The sequence below is a fragment of the Syngnathus scovelli genome, chromosome 4 (assembly GCF_024217435.2).
Source record: "Syngnathus scovelli strain Florida chromosome 4, RoL_Ssco_1.2, whole genome shotgun sequence".
Classification (NCBI taxonomy): domain Eukaryota; kingdom Metazoa; phylum Chordata; class Actinopteri; order Syngnathiformes; family Syngnathidae; genus Syngnathus; species Syngnathus scovelli.
The window spans coordinates 19835696-19851511 of record NC_090850.1 but is presented as its reverse complement, the minus strand read 5'-3'; the positions used below and the strand labels follow the sequence as shown (position 1 = coordinate 19851511).

The following is a 15816-nucleotide window of genomic DNA, read 5'->3' as shown; positions in this document are numbered from 1 at the left end:
TCCTCGCCGTGTGCGTCTGAGCCCGCCGAGGAATGACAAAAAGCTCAACGGGGGCGTCTGTCTCACCCCCCCACACGACCTCAGTTTGTGATTAATCTAAGTCTGCCTCATTTTAACAATCCATCAATTTTCTGGACCGCTTATCCTCGTAAGGGTCGTGAAGCCTACCTCAACTGACTTTGGGCAAAAGGCGGGGTACACCCTGAACTGCTTGCCACTCAATGGCCTCCTCCATCTTCTCCCCCACATACATGTGACATACATATGAACACGACATAAAAAGCTCATGCCTCAGATTTATACCTCCCCGTTAAAAAGTAAGTGAGCTGTTAAAGTTGCAGGCGCTCGGACGCCGAATGATCGATAACGTCACTCGTTCTTAGGCCGCTGTTAGTGAGTGAACACTTTTGTGTTTACAATGTCTCCACCCGTATAATTTTAACACGGCCAATGATAACCTGCAATAAATGGCAATGCCTTGGATTAAGCGGTTAAAAAAGTTCCTCACGGTGCAGTCGTAGTGTTTGGCACTGTTCTTGGTAAAGATGGTGATAAATAAGGGCGAATGTAACTTCTCTTAATTAAAAAAGTGGTTTTCAAACTGCGGTACGTGGACCCAAGGGGGTCTGCACGATATATAGTTCGGGTTCCCGCAAAACAACAAATTCAAAATGTGCATACGAATAAAACAAACCGAGATTCTGACTTGTCACGCAACACTTTGCTCATTCATATGAACATCTGTCAAAAATCTGTTCAAGACGTCTGCCGGATTTGTTTGTGTCATAATAAAGGCGAGCCGTTCATAAGAGTGGCACCATTCACGTTCACTTTCCCCATCTCCTCTCCGGCTGTGAATGCAAACTGCACGAAGCGAACAAACCGCATGAAATGAACTATTAATCTGTTCTCCCAAAGGAATTACGCTTGCCACACAGAAGCTTGACAGCCGCAATTGGACGCCGCTTGTCTGGTCAACAAACAATTTCACTGGGCTTCACTGCCTTTCAAAAGCCACTGTTTTCCTTTTCCCCCCTCTCTCTCTCCAAGCAGGGCCCTGATCATGTGAAAAAATGTCAAAAGCTTTTCTTCAGATGTCAGCCGGAGAGAGTTAGAATTTCCAAACATGTTAATCCGCGCCAGCGTTAAAGAAAAAAACAGAAAAGAAACTCGAGTCATTCAACATTCTGGAAAACGTTTGAAAAGTGAGTGCACCCCACCATATGGTCCCCAGCACCTACAATGCAAATTGTTACATCATGACTCTCATCATATAAACTATGGCTTTATGCCGCAGATTAGCATTACTGGATAATAGTTTTTTGTTTTAATACGGTCGGCGAATGCTGCACCTGCACAATCTCATGAGATCCAAAAGAAGAACCGCCTTTTAAAGACGCACTTAAAAGGTACTTGGTAGAGCAAAGACCTCGGCCGAGGTGCACTGTGGTCTCAATGTAAATAGAAAGGATTTCTGGCATAGAACAGTTAAAAAAAAAAAATAAATTTAAATGATCATGTGTATGTGCGTTACACTGCATAGGCACTCAGCAAAAGTTTCAAGGAGGCTTTTGAAAGAAAGAAAAAATAAATATATATATATATACATACACACATATACACATAAAATGAAATCGCTCAGTCAAGACTCAAGGGGAATAAAAATGGTAACACAAATGAACTATACGAATTATTTTGTATATATGTTCTAAATATACCAAATATTTTAAATGACGAGTGTAAAAGTGTATTTATTACAGTAAGCAGTAGCATGGTGTCTGATGGGGGTCATAAAATAAGGTAACCCTGAAACTGAAGCTGTCAACAGTTGTTCTTGTATTGGCTCACAGGTCAGAGGGGGGGGGGGGGGGGGGGGGTAAAAAGGTGAGCCTCCCCCTGAACACCAAACACTCCCCTGGCCTCTTCCTACTCCTTCCTCCTCTGCGGCCTCTCATCATCATAATCATCATCGGTGGGCGCTCTTTTCCTGTCATCGCACTCACATTCCCTGTCACGCCGCCGCCTGACGGACGAGGTGGCGTTTGATAATGGCATCAGGAAGCGGAGAGTCTTGCCTTGTCATTAGATAGCATCAGCGCTGACTTATGACAGTGAGGGGAGTGTGCAGTCGGTGGGGGGGGGGGGGGGACAAGACCCCGGGCGGACAGACTGCGTTTATTTGGCCGGCATTCTAGAAAAAAATAAAAAAAAATAAAAAATAAACTTTTCTGCTGCAAACTTTCCTTCGTCACACCTGGGAGAAAACGTTTATATATTATTTATTATTATTTTATTTAAAACCTAAATGGAGGTCAATAACTTCTCGTGTTCGAGTCCGCCTTCCCATAGTCAAACAAGTGAATTATGAGTGTATGTGTTTTTTGTTTTTTTTTTTAAAACAAAAGTGGAACAAAAGGTGAGGCATTGAAAAGCAAAAGCAAAGCCCTGCGAGGCCGGATAAGCGTGTCACAAAAGGAAGAATAAGAATATGTGCGCTGTTAAATTGAATTATGGAATGGATGCGAGCGCTCGTCCCCTCCTCTTACAGATGGCTGACAATCCCGCTGCCTGTATAATTGTATGGCTAATAAGGAGTAAAGCCAATTAGGCATTTAAGTGCGCTATAATCACTGGGGATTGCACAGATGAAGAAAGGAGGTAGAAAATCAGGCCAAAGGACAAATGAATACCCCCCCTCCTCACCCCAATGCGCTTCTTATTCTCCTCATATAGGAAACACACACACAATTGTATAGATACGACTAAAAACTCCACTATTGACGTATCCATTCATGTATTGTCCTCCGTTGCTATGCGAGGGGCTGCATAGCAACCGCACAACACAACACCTATATAGAAAATAATTAAATAATAATGATGAGGGGGGTTCCCCCCCGTTCTTGCTTAATGGCGACTTTAATACAATATGTAAAATGACTGTTTTGGGGTTTGGACAAGTGATGTATAAACTTATTTAGCTTTTAAATGGAAAAAAAACCCATAAGGGGTTCATATTTTCTTTAACATTCCAGTGGGGGCAATACTGAGAGCGTTTTAGGGGGTTGTGCTGGGACCCTCAAAATACATACAAGTACAATAAACTTTATATTTGATCCATACATGTACAATTTTACAATATATCACACTCCTCCAAAATCCAAATAACTCCAAGTCCTTGGCTCTCTGTAGTTGAAGGAAATTAAAAAATAAAATTCCATCAAGAAATAATTAAATGTCCAAGATAAGAGCAATTGCTGTTTTAGACCCTCACTGAGTTGGAAACGACTGTACTGCATATGAGGACAAGCGTGTGAGTCGTAGACTTGGGCTAAATACCAAATGCATTTCAACACTCGCCATAAAAGTGTTTCCATGTACTGTAAAACGCCCAAACGGTATCCATCTCTCAATTTGGAATACCTGCAATAATTCTAGCAGCTGTGTGTTTTGTCAGAGTTGTGCGCCAAAAGTGTGAAGAACACACAGATTCTGGAAGATGGAGGAAGCTTACTTAAAATAAAAAAAAAGCAAAATAAAATACGGTGGTAATTGTTGGATGGCGGTGTATCTGTGTGGCTAGCATGTCATAAAATAAAAATAAAAAGCTCCAGACAAGCTGTCCGTCACGATACTTGTTTGCCAGATTACATTGCTCCCCGACGGGGCAATAAAACATCATCAAACCCTCCAACTGCGCTGAAATATGTTCATTTTCAAACGTTAAAAAAAAAAAAAGATGTTTGCTATCAAGGCAGGCGAGCAAGCCAATGGACTGCCGGATGGAGAGTTATGAAGTAGCAAAGGGTTGGAAAAAAAAAGTGGAAGAAAGAGTCGGTCAAAGGAGGAGGAGGATGAGAAGGAGGGGGCGGCGTCTTGAAAGAAAAAGGTCATGAGTGGCAGCTTCGGCCACCTCACAAAGGGCCTTGACATCATCAGGTATTGAAGGGAGCGCAGAGGAGTTCTTTTTAAGGAGCACGGCCCGTAATTACGTTTGCACTAAAACATGCCCGAGTGGCACGGGGTGGGGTGAATTAATACGCCCGGTTTGCCTTGAGAAGAAGGAATTTAGCTGAATGCGATTCCCAGAAATGGATTTTAACTCAAGTTCTTTGAACTACCATCAGATAGATTTTATTTTCTTGGGCATAGGGAAGTCCAACAAGCAACAAGTGGCGTAAATCACTCTTTCCTTTCGTCTGTTGCAGCTGTTGGTCAACCGGCGGTCCGCGGCCCTCTAGAGGTCCATGGCGGTTTTGCGGGTGGTCCGCAAAATTGAAAATGGAAAATTGTAATATTTTAAAAAATTAAATTGATTTATTACTTAGACTTGATTTATTTTCCAGCTCATTTTGTGAATCAAATCCAAATGTTGTCAAATGTAGCTGGGATTCCCAAAATAGACATACAGATGCAAATAAATAGCCTGTATAGGTCTATCCCCGTTCGATACAAAATAAAATAATATTCCGCCAAAGCAGTGGTCCCCAAGTTGCTTATTGGTTATACTGGTAGTCCCTTGGACAAAACCAGTTGAAAGCCCCCAGCCTGTTGGATCGTCGCCAATTAACAACCTCTCCAGTCCGCGACTCGGAACATCAACAACAATGCTTCCGCTGTTAGCTACGCCACTCGTAGCACGGCAGAGATAAACCGCCACAAGATTACCGACTGAGAGGTTAAGCCGTGTTCTTCGAAGCGAGGCGATATATATCACAGGCGGCTTTCGCGGGGTGATAGCAGGGTGACAAATTCACCAGTCGTATGATATTTGCGGCCTTCCGGGACGCTCCTCGACAGGCCGCGGAGGGTCGTCATTATCCCCGGCATGAACGAGCTGCGGTCGCCAAGCGCTCAGCCGGCAAATCCAATTAGCGTTCCCATGATGACAGCGCTTTGCCGACGGGGCCCGCACACTGTAATATGATGTTATTATACACAGAAGATTCAATCTATTTCCTACGGGAGGCCTTTGTCAAGAACCGTACAGTGACACACTAATTCTAAGATGACAGCTTATTCACTCGACTAAACGGGAGATTGTCGTTTAGAAACCCAGACGAGTGACTGTCGTGGAACTACTTAGGGGATAATGGCCGCTATTACAAGGCAGAAAACCGATTCGCGGCTTCAGAATATTCACACCAGAATATTCAGTAACTTAAAACACAACTTTTTCACAAAGGAATGCAGTCTGAGCGTCTGGCAGTTTGTTCGGCCTTCACACTTTAAACTACTCACGTTCCCCCAGTGACAAGCTAACATGCTCCCACAGCGAGCTAAACATTAGCTCAAGATCCACCAATGATTCCCCAATCGGACTGATGGATCGGCTATTTCCTGGCCTGGGGCCCATGATCTATTTAATGGATGTTCCTGCAGACATGGCCCACCATCGACGGCTTCCTTGTTTTTATTTCTCCAAGGAGCGAGAACACCTGTCCGCTTTAATCCAGCAGCCGTTCTCCTCCCTACGAGAATGCCGAACGGTGCTGCGGCGTGACATTGATGGGAACAAGACGGTATAGATTGACGCTTGGCAACAAAACACTCGCAGAGTGAGGCTTTTCTCCCCCCCCCAAACTTGCTGTCTGAGTCACACACATCATAAATGAGCAACATGGGGTGAATGGAATCATATTTTCGTGAGTCATGCTATTATGAACGATGACACGCAATTTTCCCAGAAATGAACTGGCGAACTGGAATACAGTCATACAGTGGCACCTTGAATGTTAGGTCTGCTCAATTCAGCCATGCTTGTACTTTTTTTTTTTTATTAAACTTTGACATTATTGGTTGATTTCATGTCTTTTCATCAACAGGACCAGATGACTCATTAATCACACACACAGGGTTGTTATTATTCTTTCTCTGGTATGACATCACTTCAGGAAGTGACCCCCCTCACAGCCCACCTCTCCCTCTCATTCAGAGAATAAATTCCCAGCGGTCAACCTTATTTGTCCCTGCGGGGCCTTGGGCAACTATGAAAAAATTTGCCAGCAAGGTTAAACTATATTACGCCACTCGAGATAAACAAGTCTTGCAGCCTAATTGCAGAGGAGCCGACCAGCCTAGGTACGTTTTTTTTTTTTAACTAAATGCAAATAATGAGTCAGGTTTGCTCAGCAATGAACGGATGGTTCTATCAGTTGTTCATGGAAAACAATTTGGCCTTGAATGCACAATGTTTGTACCCATGGACTTTTATGAAAGGTCCCATTTACAATTTCACATGACCCCCCCCTCCCCCTCCGCCCCGACAATCCACCCCCACCACCTCAGTGAGATAAGGACAGGAGTGTAATCAATATCTCAAAACACACACAAAGCTGGAGATAGTGTGTCATTACAGTGGCCAAGTGAACATTTTCACATCATCAACTTAAAACGTCCCGACATCTATCTGTGTTAAAGTTCGCGTCTCTCCTGAAAATGTCAGCAGATTTAACATGACTCAACCCATAACCCATGACTCACCTTTTTTTTTTTTTGCCAGCGATACACTCGCTCTATAAAATTTGATTTTTAGAGGTCCAAAACTGACTCAGTGGCGCCCCCTGGTAATTCAACAGTTGCGTCCTCAATTAACACGAATCTGTCTATCATGCACGATATTGAAGAAGTCTGCCAAATTTGAATGAATTGGAAAATTTTGACTAAATTCCAGGGATGGTACCCTGCAAACCTCTACTTGGGTTGGATGATCATTTCAAAGACTCAAAAAAAAAAAAACGAGCCTAAAAACACGATTCAGTGTTTGCATCGTTAATTGGTCCCATAATAATTACTGTATGCCATAGGAAAAGAGACAAATGTTTTTTAACATTTCTAAAATTTGCCTTGTTTTCCAATTCAACTAGAAATGCTTGGTTGTCGACAACTATTAGAATATAATAGCACAATGAGTGTACTTGTTTCACTTTGTGGGAAAGATGGAAAATGACAGTCATTGAGAACTTACAACACTGTGGAAATTCATCAATGACTCAGATGTAATGCAATATTTTTTACTCAATTAGACAAGTTCAGAAATGAGCTTCAAGACAAAATTCGCTTTAACTGACCATCATACCCTGCTTTAAATGTGAGAGCCTTCAAAAGAGATTATTATGCAGCTGCGAGCCCAACAACCAACCTTCTCTGGCTTTCTCTACTGGTCACTTCTGCACTTAAACCCGCTTATGGATTTCCTTTTCTGTGTGGCCTGAGAGGGGTCAAGAGGTCAGGCCCTGGCATGGCATTGTAGGAGTGATTGTTCTCCAAAGGCCTTGGGTGTGGAATCCATCATCATCAATGCACCAGCCTGCTCTTGTTAACCGGCTGGCCAAACAAGATGGAGAAGCTACATGGAAGGCCATTTTGAATTGGGGATCAAATTCTTCATTTTGGCTCATAATTGGTCTAAATGGGACGGAGCCAGAAAGGTCTCCAGGTCAGCAGATCGCCAATTGGAGCTTAACGCGTGTTGGTGGATATTTTTAGTGATAAGCATTCATCAATTAAGCATTGTTGATTTGTTGGCAAAATGTCTGGAAACAGTCCAAATGATTCCAAAATGGCCGCCTGAAAATCAGTACGGCAGACCTCCTCTGTCTTATTAGTCATGGCTTCTTGAGACCTTTTATGTGGGGCTACTTGTGATAGACTTAGAGAATTTCATGTTGCTAATTGAAACTAGATTTAAAAAAATATCCAAATAAAGAAACAATACAATTTCAATTGGAATCCTATGAAATGGGTCATGTGGAAAAAGAGGACCATCTGCCGTGCCACAACATCAGGATAGACCACCAGTACGACGCCCCCAACAGCTGCGCATCTTCACATTTGACGACGTCGCTTAAATGTACGTTTCTGTCGACGTGTTTACTCAAAGACTGCGAACCTGCCGGAGACATCGCCACCCGCCACTAATATTAGCGTTCCTCTATCTAACCCGACCAATTAAAAGTGTCCGCATGATATAGATGAGAGGAGCCAGCTGCTGAGGTTCCGCACAAAACCAAAGTCTAAAAGCAAACAATCTCCCCTTGCGCCCCTATTTGATCCTTGTTGCAGTTTAACCTTTGAACCCAAATGGGAAGCTAACTAATGAATTCCATATTTTTCCAAAGGCGGAGAGCAGGATTGGCTGTTAGTGACTATCAATCAAAAGGCGACAGAGCGGGATGGTCGCAGGTTGAACCAAAGAACCAAACCTCTGTTTGACCCTTCCCCCCCCCACACACACACACACAAAACTTAATTTTTTATCTTTTGGGCTTCTTTTGAGATGCCACCACAGATGGACAAAAGTGTGATGATAACCAAAGAATAGAAAACAGAAGTAGTTGTGACATCATCGACTAATTTATAATTTTATGAAATCTGTGAGGAAGCCATGGCAAAGAAGCGTAAATTTAAAGCTTAGAACCTCATAACTCCGTTTGTGGGGCAAAGGTGCTAAGCACTCACTCACCGTGCTGACCTCATTATTTTCTATGTGGGAAAAAATGTTTTGCAATCCCAACTGTGTCCCCGGACTACTTCTATTTGACCTTCGGGGTTCCACGTTTATTTTACGACAAGTGTTCTTCAATGTGACTTAAATGAGTCCACTTTGCCTTTGTACGGAAAGTTTCCCATGAACGCCACTTCCTCTGATGTAACTCAGGCTGCAGGAACTTCAAATTGAGGCCTTTGATGAGCGTAAAGTTAACATCAGAAGAAGAACTAAGTCGGTGAAAGGTGACAAGCGACCGTGGGTGGGTTCATTGAGGTGGGAATGACAGGTGTGCGCTTTCCCTCCGAAACGGCACATTAAGAAAAAAAAAAAAGTTCCGAAACTATTGCGGCAGATAAGGAGCGTGTGAAAAATCGATGGGGGAGCTCAGTTGTGACGTGCTGACTAATTCTTGGAGGAGCGAGACAGAGCGAGGAAGGAGGCTTTTAAAGGACGTCCACAGGAGATAAACCAACGTTCACATGGGAACTGCAGTAGCCCCTTTTCCTAAAGTCACCAAATCTTTTTTTTTTTTGAGTTGAGTGCTTTGAACAGTGGGAAAAAAATAAGGAGGGGACCTGAGGGTGGGGGGGACGAGCGGCGTAATCTCCCCCTCCTAAGCCCTCGCCTATTTATCATGGTGGTAATGATAAGAATCTGATTTGGGGGGGTGGAGGAAAAAAAGGTGAACCCTGAGATGGGTCAGAGCCTCGCGCCGGGCGGTAACACGATCTGCAGGAGAGTGCTGATAACCCGGGACAATACCAGAGGGGGACGCCTGGCAGATAAATAAAACAAACAGGGCTATAAAAGTGGGAGGAGGGTGGTGGCCTTCCACACGTGGTGGCGGCGGCAACATCAGGACTAAGAATAGGAACACAATGATGGCTGGAGGAAGAAGAGGGATGCTGGGGAGGAGATAAAGACAGCAAAGGGGGATGACACTTTTGGAAGAGGCCTGCGCACAAAAGTGACACAAACAACGCTGGCTTGTCCGTTTAGTTATTATTGTCACATGGAGGAACATGCTCAACATTCAAATCTATGGCCTTAGAATAATATTTAAATGCAAGTTAGTCCAAAGACGGCATTCTAAATATTGTCAGCTGGAATTTTTGATTTACTGTAATTTCTGGACTATAAACTGCGCAGCACCAAATTATGGTACATAATATACACAAATCATACAATGACATACAAATCATGAAAAATCCACCGATAAGCCGCACTGGACTATAAATCGCGTGGCTCAAAGCTTGTCCAAAAAAGTAGCGGCTTATAGTTTGGAAAATACAGTAATTCATATTCCACAGATAAAATGTTAATCAGAATACTTTTATGTTGCAGATTTACCCCAAGGCTGCTAGCGGGCGTCTTAAAGTCACTCGATGACCCTCTGGGGCCATCTGAGGAACAACAGCTTGGGAATCTTTTGCAAAATGAGGTCATGTTTTCCAAAAACCATGTTCTCATGTCGCCTGGCACACGCTATCAACATGCTTTGTGGAAATACGGCCAAGCAGACACACGGGCATCCTGTGCCATCGGGAGCGCTAACAATGGACGAAAAACAAGCCGCTGATACTGTACTGTACGAGCCGGTCCCTCCGGGAGATAAAAAAGCCGCCCCTTGTGTTGTGTGGCTTGTGTTTGCCTCCCACGTACTAGTGGATTAATGGCTGGAGCTGCTGTGCTGAGATGACTGATGACTTTAGAGCTTTGAACCCCCCCCCCCCCCCACAACACACACACACCAAGCTGTCACCTCACTGTCTCCGGCGGGGTCGCTGGACGGCGTCACCTCGCTCTTACAGGAGATAAAGGTGACAAGATGATGTCCCACAGGCCCCGCTGTCAATCGATGGATCATTAAAAAACAAAAGCACCTGCAGAGAATCACGTTCCTTTGCGTCAAGTCAAGTTAGACTATATAAAATAGAATGTTCAGTTTTAATAATCAAAGATTGCAATTCGATTATTATTATTTGATTTTTTTTATTATTGTGGTTGTAGTTAACAACAGCGAGTAGGTGCCGTTCCTAATATTTTGACCATCCCTCATACCTACTGTGATGACTCCTCAGCGCCGGAGTCATCAAAACACATAATTATGACTCGGTCCTGACGTGCCCGCTCACGACTGTAAACATCCGCAAGACGATTTAGATGTGAATCATGGTTGAATTTATGGATGTATTACTTGTTTGTCATTCGGGGCGAGAAACATGTAGCTTCTTAGTTGAATGATTAAAGGAGACAGATGTTCTACCAAGTTTCTTGTACTATTTATTTTGAATGACAGTATAGTGGACGTCATTTATTCTGAATTATAGTAGAGAGCAGTGCGATTGAGATCTATTTAGCTATGAAAGTTTGCTTATGACAGAGCTTCTCATTTGTTGACATGAAAACTGAAGAAAGCCCATCTTTCATACTACATACATTCTCTGGAAAATTTAGCTTTTTTATTAGGACAAAGTTCCCAGAGGCTGGCGAGGCAATAAAAAGTCGAGTAGATAAAAGAGAAGCAGGCGAGGATTAGGAAAGGGATGAAAGCTTTAAAGTTTTCCATATTATCTTGTGAAAAGCCGTGTTCTTCGCTCGCTCCCATTACAGTTTTACCTTCATTACGTTGAAGGACACAAAGAACGTGCGCCCGATGGGATGCTTTCCACGTTTTCATTTGTAGTGAGAAAAAGGCAGTAAATTAGGGACGTTGTGGTGTGACTCATCGTCAAAAAGCCTCACCCCTCCCTTCCTTCCTTTTTGGCGCGTCTAAGAAACTCTACGCAAGTCGTGCAGACTCATAAAAAGCACCGTCGCAGAGATGTCGACATATCTGAAGCTTGCAAAGATAAACATACTCAGGTATTCATTGCACATTTAATAGGCTGCCCCCCCACCAAAAAAAAAATCTGTCCTCTTTGGCTTTTGTGTCGATATCACCTCTAACTAGTATTATAAAAAGCCAAAGTCTGAAACTGAGACCTGGAAATGAAGACTGAAATATTGATTTCTTATTTCATCTAAGTTTAGTCCACAGCATTAAAAATAAAAAAAAGGATTTGGCTTCACTATTACAATACTTTTGGATGTGCCGAAAAAAGTCAAAGGCAGTTCTAATGTAGAAATACAAGCAATAAATGTAGTCTGAATACAGAGTGTATCCATTTTATTTTTTAAAAAACCATCTGTGAAGTGTGCGGGCTTTGTACGCCACAGATGCTTCTTTTGTGACTCGCTCCAAATCTTAATAAGCTGTTAAAATATTTGCCGAGGCGGCTTTTCTTCATGTCTCTCCCTCTCTTTTTTTTATTAGTGTTATTATTATTTATACCTTTTCATGGGCAAAAAAATGGAGATGTCCACTAAATGTGATTGATTGGCCTTAAAAAAAATGGCCATTATTGCCATTAAGCGCCACATGTCAGCTGCCGCTTTTGTGGCGGCTGTATTTCTAAGCTAACCAGTGATCCATGAGCGCAGGCAGGAGGAGGAGGAGAAGGAGGAAGAATGTAACGCCCTGAAAGAAAATGCCCATCTCTCTCTCTCTCTATGGATCTGCCACATGATTAAAAATACAGCTGCAGACACGAGCGTATAAGAGGCAAAGCCAGTCAAAGAAAGAAGAGGGGGGTGAAGAAAGGGGAAAAAGGGGTTGAACTCTGAATTATAGAAATCACTTCTTTTCAGGAAAAGAATAAAAGGCATCATGGGGGCTGATGTATACAAACGTAGCAGTGTGCACGTGTGAGTGGGGGCAAAAACCTGGTGGAATGAGGCCAGGGGTGCTAATGCTAGCACCGGCTAATGTTAGCATTCTGCGACTGTATAAAAACGATGACATACAACAGGTGTTGCTAAACTTGCGTATCGAGTACTTTATAGTTTGATTGAAATTGGTTTCAACCTCATCTGTTTCTTTTGGTTGATTTTCAAATAACAGGCAGTGTTCCAATTTTACTGGAAAACTGCAGAGTTGAATTATGCCACATAAATTAAAGAAGAAGAAATTTAATCAAAGTAAAGATGATTTAGAGTCAAGCTGACACATCTGTTAGGGAAGAAAAACTACATTTCATCTGCAAAAGCTGTGTTCATTGTCAAAATTAAAGTCGTAAAACCATCACGGAAACGGTCATAAAAAACTAGAGAGTCCTTGTCGGAATTTGCATATTAATCTAATGTTGCACCCGTCCAATTAAAACTTTTACTGGACACAATCAAATTGAAAAACAGGAAATTGTGTCCTCTGCCAAGAGAAATGCACATCAAGTGTCACACGACAAATCGTCTCTGGCCAAATTGAGTCAGAGTAGTAGTTTTAATGACATAAAAAGAGTGTGTTTAAAAAAAGAATACCTGTTATCCTGTAAGATGCAAGCATCCTCTGAGTATTGATGAGGAAGTGTTGGTCCATAGTTCCAATTCATGCACAAAGTTGCGGTCGTGTCATCTGTAAAATAGTTAACCGCCATTTATTGTCAAGAACACATGTTTATATGCATTGTGCAAAATTCGACCTCTACGTTTAAACCCATCACAGTGGCAAACACAAGCAGCAAATATTAAAATCATAAGCCGAATCGATTATTGTGTTTAGTGTCTATAAAATCGTATTATGCTTCATCTGTGCTCTGAATGGACCATTGTTTGTCAGCGGATGAATAATGGATGACCTGAAAAGCCAGTTCAACATCTATTGAGTTGTTTTAGGGACAAAAAAAAAAAAAGAATTGCGGCATAGCCCAAGTATATTTTATTTTATTTTATTATTAATGCTATTTTATTTTCTTTATTTTATTTTACAAACAAAGTTCATGCATGACTCAATATTATAAGATGCACATTGCAAACCCGAATTCAAATCAACGCAATCAATGTTAAATTCAAGATAACAACAGACAAGGTTAGCGATGAGTGCAGAGCAGGATATGCCTCGACGATGAGGTCACAGTCCAAGTCCCATGCGTCAAAACCCACTTGGGGGGGTTAACTTGGTGGGCGACCACATTCAATTAAATCATGAAAACACATCCATCATTTCAAGCGGTACGCAGGTCCTTGATACTTCCTGATTTGTGAATCCCCTTCAAAAAAAAGATAACAAAAAGCTGCCCTTGTGGAAAGTGTCTGATATCGGTGTTATTCCAAACATGACAAAGTGAGTCAAATAATAGCGTAAATTCTTATCCGGGAGTTTTGTCAGCTTCATTTTCTGCTGATGGATGGATATAAAGAAAGGTCAAGTGAGTATGTATCTTTTTACATTTTCTGATGCCATCATCAAGAAAATGATTTTGCAGGATATCCAAGTCAAAGTGATATCATTATGAAAATGTTTTTTTTTTTTTTTTTTTTTATGAACGGTACTACTATCAAAATTCTACAGGTACTTCCTCCCGTTTTCTGGAGGTATTCTACCCTCATTTGAATTTTCCTATTTAGGCAACACAATGACGACAGCTGCATCAATGCAAAGTGTTTATGGTGGTCTTCAATGGTCAACAAAATATATCCCATGTTTACTAAAAAGGGTGTCCCCTTATTTACATTTAAGGGCTTCCACTCAAACAGCTGGGGTGTCACGTTAATCAGATAAAAACATCCTCATATCCATAATTGTAATCAAGATTGACAGGAATGTCAAATGGGGCATTCATGGGAAGCAGCAACCATTATGACAGGGTGGGTTTCAACATGCCCACCTGGCAGGCGAGACTGGGCTGTTTGCTTAGCGACATTAGCTTTCTCAGTGGGGCTCCTGCGTTACATTCAAGTCCGCTACACACAAACACACACACGCACACACACACAGTGGTATCTAGAGTGTGTAATAGGAGCCAAAATAAAGAGGCACTTAAGGTTTGGCCCCAGCATGCACAAAGGCTTCCTCAGTGTGGCGTATAATAGGGCCTGACCGGGTTACCCCCTCTTTAACCCGCCCCATTTTCACCCCACATCTGTGTTATGAATGTACAAGTGTTAATTCAACACGTAAGCATGCATTTTGTATGCACATTCCAAAGCAACAGGTGGCGCTATAACCCCCAAAACGTGCAATTGGGTAGCCAATCATATTTTGGCTAGCAATTAGGGACTTCAAGTTTGGCAGGCGGATCATGGTAACCCCGTGTTAATAATCTGATTGTCACATATTACACGATTTTTCTTTTTGGTCACAAAAGAGCAAGTAAAGACATTAAAATGTATCTGTAGCTCGCCGTACGTGTTCGCCATTGTCTTTTAAGACCTGCTTGTCATCGTTCCTGATCTTCCACTCACTCGGATGCCCAATTGTGAGCGCTGTTTGGTGCTTGATTGGAGTGGGGGGGAACCTGTGGATGCTCGGAGATATGGCTTCCCAGTGTCTAGAGGACAATTAGCCACCTATCAAAGAGCCACCAGGCCGTCCTCCCTGATTTGCTATCAGTGTAATGAGGGGGGACATTCGATTCTCTGAGCAAACTGCCCGAGCGCAGCCTCCTCGGCATGAACAACTAGAAGGTTAAAGAGAGTAATACCTCAACACGGACACCCCTTTAAGTGGGAGGGGGCGGAGGTGGGGGGGGGGGGGTTGCACTTTGCATTCATCCCGGTCTCCAGTGACTCTCCAGTAGTCACAAGACATCAATTTGTGGGGACAGTTACAATGGTTGTTATAGTTGAGATGGCCGCAATAAATCGATTAGTCGAAAGAATTGTTGATTAATCGTGTCTTGAAGCATTTTTGGGAAAAAATGGGACCGATATGATCATAATGAAATAATTTGTAAAGTTGAGCAGTGTCAAGCGTCTGGACAATGTTAACAAAATTGGAAACAGAAGTACAGAACATTTAGCAGAAAAACACAACTGGAATTTTGTCGCTTTTATCACGTAAAAATAAAAGACTTGACATTACGGCAACAGCATTTGTAGTGTTTTCCATTATTACGATCATAACTAAAACACGACCGTTAGAGCCCATTGAAAAAGTGTGTTGCAATTGGACAGAATTTCCATGTTTATTGGATTTTTATTTACACGCTGACAAAAGGGGGCCATCTGCCTCCAGCAGCTCCCTATTGAGTAGTGTTCCCATGAAAGCTTCTCTCCACCATCACCACTGCCCATATTGAACGTCCAACTCTTAAAGCAGCGAGTTAAAATATTACTTCATGGATTTATGATGCTCAAGTTAGCAATCATAATCCTGAGTGTTTCCTGTTTACTTCTCAATATAAATAGTAGCTAACTTTCAGTTTTCACTCATATATACTACCAAGTGGTCGTCCACGCGCCCCTCACAAACTCTTCACAAGAAGGTGAGAGCCTTGTTAAAAGATAAG

The 15816-nt window shown here is 42.4% G+C and overlaps 1 protein-coding gene and 1 long non-coding RNA gene across 9 annotated transcripts in view; one reads left to right on the top strand and one right to left on the bottom strand.

Moving 5' to 3' along the window:
- The window catches only part of sall1a (spalt-like transcription factor 1a), a 121707-nt gene that overhangs the window by 49020 nt on the left and 56871 nt on the right, over positions 1-15816 (bottom strand). For 4 of the 8 annotated variants that reach the window (XM_068650497.1, XM_068650499.1, XM_068650500.1 and 1 more), the window contains exon 2: positions 12848-12941. The exons of 2 other annotated variants lie outside the window; for them this stretch is intronic. The gene's annotated coding sequence lies outside the window, so the exon portion shown is untranslated. Of the gene's footprint in view, positions 1-10250; positions 10372-12847; positions 12942-15816 lie in introns of all 8 variants that reach the window. 2 more of the 8 variants (XM_068650498.1, XM_068650501.1) reach the window with 1 other exon arrangement.
- On the top strand, positions 5949-10753 carry LOC125967615 (uncharacterized). Its single transcript, XR_007480795.2, has 2 exons — positions 5949-6078; positions 9833-10753. It is a non-coding gene; the product is annotated as an uncharacterized lncRNA (long non-coding RNA).